The sequence below is a fragment of the Rhinopithecus roxellana genome, chromosome 5, assembly GCF_007565055.1.
Source record: "Rhinopithecus roxellana isolate Shanxi Qingling chromosome 5, ASM756505v1, whole genome shotgun sequence".
NCBI lineage: Eukaryota > Metazoa > Chordata > Mammalia > Primates > Cercopithecidae > Rhinopithecus > Rhinopithecus roxellana.
The window spans coordinates 112,684,643-112,691,806 of NC_044553.1; the positions used below are offsets into that span (position 1 = coordinate 112,684,643).

Sequence of the window (7,164 nt, forward strand, 5' to 3'; positions counted from 1 at the left end):
GTCCCAGCTACTCAGGAGGCTAAGACAGGAGAATTTCTTGAACCTGGGAGGCGGAGACTGCAGTGAGCCAAGATCACACCACTGCACTCCAGCCTGGGCGACAGAGTAAGACTAATTGTTGGCCACATTTTAAAGTTTTATCTTTGCTTTACTTTATTTCTTCTTTCTCATGTACTTTTAAGAAAGAACCCTTTTAATATTACAGAAGTATACATATGCATTTTAGAAAAGTTGAAAACAAAGACAAGCAAAAAATTAAAAAAGTAAAACATTCAGATTTCCACTACCCAAATAACAATAACTAATATCTTAGTAAATGGCCTTCTTTTTACCAAAATGAGTGATTACATTTATTCTGTAACTTGCTTTTTTCAGCAAAACATCTCCACTTTCCATTACAGTAAATTTTCATCTCATCCAATATTTAAACTATATTCAAGTTTCTCCAGTTGACTCCAAAATCTCTTTGTAACTAGTTTTTCCAGAACAGTATCCAATCTAGGATCACCTGTTGCATCTGATTATCATGGCCCTTTTGTCTCTTTTAATCTAGCAAAAGTTGGCCAGGTTTGGTAGCTCACACATGTAATCCCAGTACTTTTGGAGGCCAAGGCAGGTGGATCACCTGAGGTCAGGAGTTCAAGAGCAGCCTGGCAAACATGGTGAAACCCTGCCCAACATGGTGAAATCCTATCTCCACAAAAAATACAAAAATTAGCTGGGTGTGGTGGCACGCACCTGTAATCGCAGCTACTCAGGAGGCTGAGGCAGGAGCATCACTTGAACCTGGGAGGCAGAAGTTGCAGTGAGCCGAGATTGTACAACTGCACTCTAGCCTGGGCCACAAGAGCAAAACTCCGTCTCAGAAAAAAAAAAAAGAAAAAGAAAAACTAGCAAAAGTCATTAAAAAATTATATAATACTTGTTGAAGGTTAATTGTCCTGGAGAATTTCCCACCCTCTGACTTTGTGTTATTGGTTCCTTATGGTGTCACTCATCTTGTTCCTCTATCCTTTACATTTCCTGTACACTGGAATTAATATCTAAAGGCCTATTGACATTTAGATACTAATTAATCAAAAACATTTTTTGACTAGAATAAATAATTACCATTGATTTTGTGTTGTATCACTGCTAAAGATACACTATCTATCTCGTTGAGGATTAGTAAAGCACTAGCAAAACTCAGATTAATTTCTGGATTAAGGTAATAACAACCTGAACCCACCATCATACAATGAGATTGTCCTTGCATCTACTAACCTGTGTGGTGTTACTTCGACCCTGTAAATATCCAGTTCTCCACCAACTATTAACATATAAAATTAACATAATGGTTTAACCACAATTGATAACCATTGTTTAAAAGGATTTGCCACTGCTGGGTGCAGTGGCTCACTCCTGTAATCCCAGCATTTTGGGAGGCCAAGGCGGGTGGATCACCTGAGGTCAGGAGTTTGAGGCCAGGCTGGCCAACATGGTGAAACTACATCTCTACTACAAATACAAAAATTAGCCTGGCATGGTGGTGCACACCTGTAATCTCAGCTACTCGGGAGGCTGAGACATGAGTGATCACTTGAACCTGGAGGTGGAGGTTGCAGTGAGCTGAGATTGCCCCATTGCACTCCAGCCTGGGCAACAGAGCAAGACTCTATGTCAATAATAATAATAATAAGTGAATTTGCCAAAGTATGCTTTTCTAATCCTGCTTTTTTTTTTTTTTTTTTGAGACAGAGTCTTGCTCTGTCACCAGGCTGGAGTGCAGTAGCATGATCTCAGCTCACTACAACCTCCACCTCCCGGGTTCAAGTGATTCTCCTGCTTCAGCCTCCCAAGTAGCTGGGATTACAGGCGCGTGCCACCATGCCCGGTTGTATTTTTAGAAGAGACGTGGTTTCACCATATTGGCCAGGATGGTCTCGATCTCTTGACTTCGTGATCTGCCCGCCTCGGTCTCCCAAAGTGCTGGGATTACAGGCGTGAGCCACCGCGCTCGGCCTTTGTTTTTTTCTTACAAAGTAGTTTCCCTCATTAACTGGGACTGTTTGGCTACTGTGAAATCGTTTCTACTGGAAAACAGAATGAATCTTTATTTATTTTTTTGTTTTAGTAGGGAGAGGCTTGGAATAATGGTCCCTTCCCACACTGAGGTTCCATTAGTCTATGGAATAAATGTTTTCACTTTTTAGTTTTGAGCGTGAGCAAACTCTCTACGGTATTTTCAATTACTCGCTGAGACTGCTTTAGTTTTCTAATCTCTTGTGTGAACACCATGGTATGTCTTAGTTGAACTACTGTCGTGCCAAAGAAAAGAATTCCGAAAATCTCTAAGTCACACGATCTCAAGAGGCCAACCAGCTCTGCAGCTGGGTTTTCAGTTTCAATCGTTTTCAGAGAGTGTGCAGGACGTTTCTCCCGAGCCTTCTTTTGCAGTGGGCCACGAGCGTGCTGAGAACATCTCCTGTCCCCGCGCTGCAGGGGGTGGGCGCTCTGCCGGCGGGAATCTTTAGGATTAACTGGAAGCACCCCCACACTCACTCCTATTCTCCGGGCTGGAGTCGGCATCGCCTTCCTTTAAGGAAACGGAAAGGTGCTGACCACTAGAGGGCTGTTTATACATTTTTATTAAACAACAAAAGTTTATGTGCACAGAATCAGACATGAAACACAAGTTTTAAAAGTCGTGAAAAACTTTACAAAAAATACATATATATATATATATAAAACGGAAAGATCGTTTAATACGAAATGCAATTTCTTGGAGCAAAGCAAAACAAGCTTATCCCTTTGAAAAGATCTAGAAAGAGCACCTTCGTGTAACTGCCCGGCTAGCTCAGTCGGTAGAGCATGGGACTCTTAATCCCAGGGTCGTGGGTTCGAGCCCCACGTTGGGCGGCATCTATTTTGCTTTCATTTGACCAACTTCAGGTTGCTTTCATTTGACCAACTTCAGGTCTAATCAATGTTAGTAATTTCACCAGTTTCAGCTCTCATCAACTGTAATAACAGACTTCAGCCCGTATGGTCTTATTTTCAAATAATTCAATACATACAAAACTACTAAAACTAAGCTAACCTAAAAAAGGAAAAATGGGCCGGGCGCGGTGACTCACGTCTGTAATCCCAACACTTTGGGAGGCCGAGGAGGGTGGCTCACGAGGTCAGGAGTTCGAGACCAACCTGGCCAATATGGTGAGCCCATCCCCCACACCGTCCCCCACCCCCCCACCGTCCCCCCACCCCGCAAGGTCTCTACTAAAAATACAAAAATTAGTTGGGTGTGGTGGCGAGTGCCTGCAGTCTCAGCTGCTCAGGAGGCTGTGGCAGGAGAATCGCTTGAACCCAGGAGGTGGAGGTTGCAGGTGAGCCGAGATCGGGCCATTGCACTCCAGCCTGTGCGACAGGGCAAGACTCCGTCTCCAAAAAAAAAAAGGAAAAATGAAACCAGAAAATTTCATCTTGTAAATTACACAGTTAAAGGTTATCTGCCCTAGAAAAGTATTAGAAAAGTATTTGTTGCTGAGTGGCCTGTTTGAAGGGCAGCCGAACGCCAAAGGTTAGGGCATAAGAAGACATTAAAATTCACGAAATTGTAGAGTTCATAATATTGCCGAAGTAATCTCTGTTAAAACGTCTGAAATATTTTTTACTTAATATTATGTGATACTGAAGATTAGTTTGGAGAACAATTCTGCATATTTTTAAACCACCGTTAAGATTGTTTTAGCGGGCCGGGCGCGGTGGCTCAAGCCTGTAATCCCAGCACTTTGGGAGGCCGAGACGGGCGGATCACAAGGTCAGGAGATCGAGACCATCCTGGCTAACACAGTGAAACCCCCTCTCTACTAAAAATACAAAAACTAGCCGGGCGAGGTGGCGGGCGCCTGTAGTCCCAGCTACTCGGGAGGCTGAGGCAGGAGAATGGCGTAAACCCGGGAGGCGGAGCTTGCAGTGAGCTGAGATCCGGCCACTGCACTCCAGTCCGGGCGACAGAGCGAGACTCCGCCTCAAAAAAAAAAAAAAAAAAAAAGATTGTTTTAGCGATGAACAAATATGGTGGTTACTGTGAGCAGAGCCTTACAACTTTTTTATCTTTTTTTTTTTTCCTCCTGAGTGCTTCTATGTAGATACCCTTTTTACTTTCTTTCTTTCTTTTTTTTTTTCCTTTTCTCTTTTTTTGAGACGAAGTCTGGCTTTGTGACCCAGGCTGGAGTGGAGTGAGTCGATCTCGGCTCACTACAACCTCCACCTCCCGGGTTCAAGCGATTCTCCTGCCTCAGCATCTTGAGCAGCAGGGACTACAGGCGCAGGCCACCACACCCGGCTAATTTTTGTATTTTAGTAGAGACCGGGTTTCACCATGTTTGCCAGGCTGGTCTTGAACTCCTAACTTTGTAATCCACCTGTCTTGGCCTCTCAAAGTGCTAGGATTACAGGCGTGAGCCACCGCGCCCGGCCAGAAGCTCACTTTCTTTGAGCAAAACTATTGTATGTTGACAGTTCCAAGTTTTTTCCTCTACCTAAATATTTTTAGTCATTCCCAGCAATTCTCAAATGTTCTCCACAATTACTATATGTTATCTCATCAATTCAAAATACAGTTTCAGACCTTGGAAAAAAGATATTAAAAAATTTCAGCATCTGGCTGGGCCCGTGGCTCACGCCTGTAATCCCAGCACTTTGGGAGGCCTAGGCGGGCGGATCACGAGGTCAGGAGATCGAGGCCATCCTGGCTAACACGGTGAAACCCCATCTCTACTAAAAACACCAAAAAAAATTAGCCGGGTGTGGTGGCGGGCGCCTGTAGTCTCAGCTACTCTGGAGGCTGAGGCAGGAGAATGGCGTGAACCTGGGAGGCGGAGCTTGCAGTGAGCCGAGATTGCGCCACTGCACTCCAGACTGGGAGACAGCCAGACTCTGCCTCAAAAAAAAAAAAGAAAAATGAAAATTTTCAGCAAATTTCAGCATCAGAAATGAAGATACCCAAACACCCCCGTTATTACAGATGCATAATTAATCTCTAGGTGATGGGAGGTGAGGTGAATTTTTTATTTTTGTTTTTAAATTTTTTTTTCTGAGACAGAATCTTGCTCTGTTGCCAGGCTGTAGTGCAGTGGCTCGATCTCGCTCACTGCAACCTCTGCCTCGCGGGTTCAAGCTATCCCCCTGCCTCAGCCTCCTAAGTAGCTGGGACTACAGCTCGCACCACCACACCCGGCTAGCTTTTTGTATTTTAGTAGAGAGGGAGTTTCACCATGTTGGCCAGGATGGCCTCAAACTTCTGACCTCGTGACCCACCTGCTTCGGCCTTCCAAAGTGCTGAATTACAGGTATAAGCCACCGCACCAGGCCCGGATTTTTTCCAGAGAAGTAAACCAGGTGGGAAAAAAACCAAATTGGTAAATTGATGAAAGGTCAATGGAAATGTTATACATTAATTTAAAATAGAAGAGCGGGATTACTTGAGTCCCACCCAAAATTTTTATTTAAAGCGCTAACCCTCAGAGCCTCAGAATGAGATCTTATTTGGAAAAAGCTCTGTTGTAGATGTAATTAGTTAAGATGAGGTCATACCAGAGTAAGGTGGCCTCCTAATCCATTATAACTGGTATTTTTATAAGAAAAAAAAGCGGGGGGGGATTTGGAAAAAGACACACAAACCCAGACACCAACATCTGGAAACCTGGGAGAAAGCCATGTGCAGACGAAGGCAGAAACTGAGGTAATGCTTCTGCAAGCTAAGGAACACCAAATGTTCCTGCAAGCTAAGCAATGCCAAAGATTGCCAGCAAACCACCAGAAGCTAGAGGACAGGAATGGCACAGATTCTTCCTCACAGTCCTCAGAAGGAATCAAACCTACCAACATGTTTATATGGGATTTCTAGCCTCTAGAACTGTGAAATAATAAATTTATGTTTGGCAGCCCCGGGAAACTAATACAATCAGTATTCCAGTTGGGAGGTAACTTTGATTTTAAATTTTTTTTATTATACTTTATATTAAGTAATTGTCATCATCTTCATTCTCAAAAAGTCTTTATGAGAAGCAATAGTTTTTTTTTGATGCAGTCCTAAATTAAGGTCAAGGGAGGAAGTTAGGATCACTGAGCCTTCAGAAGTAGCATTTTAACAAGCTTAATCTTAATGGATATTTTTTCTTATTGTTAGCTGATGATTCATTACGTTGAGTAGTGACTTATTGCTATTTGTACTAAAAAATGCAAAGATATACTATGTCAAATACATTTTATTCTCCCATGGAACTCATATTTGAAGATTTTATGTTCAATTAATCTATAAATGAATACTTTAAGACAGTGTGCTAATTCAATGCAATCCAGTTTCTTTAACAAGTAAATGGCAAAAAAAGAGAGAGACAGAGATACCTTAATGAAATGAAATGTGTGGATTTTGTTTCCATCTTGATTTGAACCAGTCATAAAGAAACATCTATGAGACAATCAGGGAATCTGAACACAGACTGGGTACTTGAAGATAAGGAGTTATTTGCAATTAAATGCAATAATGTCATTTAGAGATACATACTATTGTTTATGAATAAAATAGACACGATCTCTGGAATCTGGGTATATGTATTTTTCGGGGGAGAGGAATGAAGAGATAACAATGAAACAAGATTGGCCACATGTTAATAATTGTAGAAGCCGAGTGACCCACACAACAGAGTTCATTACACTATCACCTCTGCTATTGTATATGTTTACATTTTTCCATAAATTTAAATACCATTAGATTATGCAAAAACAAAACTGTCTTAACCTCTGTAGCCCAGTGATCACACTTAGCATCACTAACAGTGGGACAACCAGATATTATGTGCCTACTGATGTAATTTTATGAGAACTGCACAGCATCACCTTTAAAATATTCTTGTCAAAACACTCAACTTAGATCTAATCAAGCCTTTAGACCTAACTTTACATTTATAGGAAATGTAAGTAACAAGTAACACTGTGAGTAAATAATCGAGTGAATTCAGAATGTCAGACATTCAACAAAGGCTTGGGCTCTTCAGAAAGCAAATACTAATACTAAACAAAGACTAATACCACTACTAATAAAGGGTATGTGTTGGGGGGCAGACTGTATTTGAGCCAAAGGCTTCCCCTCCAGCCCCATTGACCGTCTGGTGAAGCCAG

At 42.1% G+C, this 7,164-nt stretch overlaps 1 non-coding gene across 1 annotated transcript; it reads left to right on the plus strand.

Moving 5' to 3' along the window:
- The first annotated feature begins 2,825 nt into the window (after positions 1-2,825).
- Positions 2,826-2,898, plus strand: TRNAK-CUU. Its single transcript has one exon. It is a non-coding gene; the product is annotated as a tRNA-Lys (tRNA).
- Positions 2,899-7,164: the final 4,266 nt, after the last annotated feature.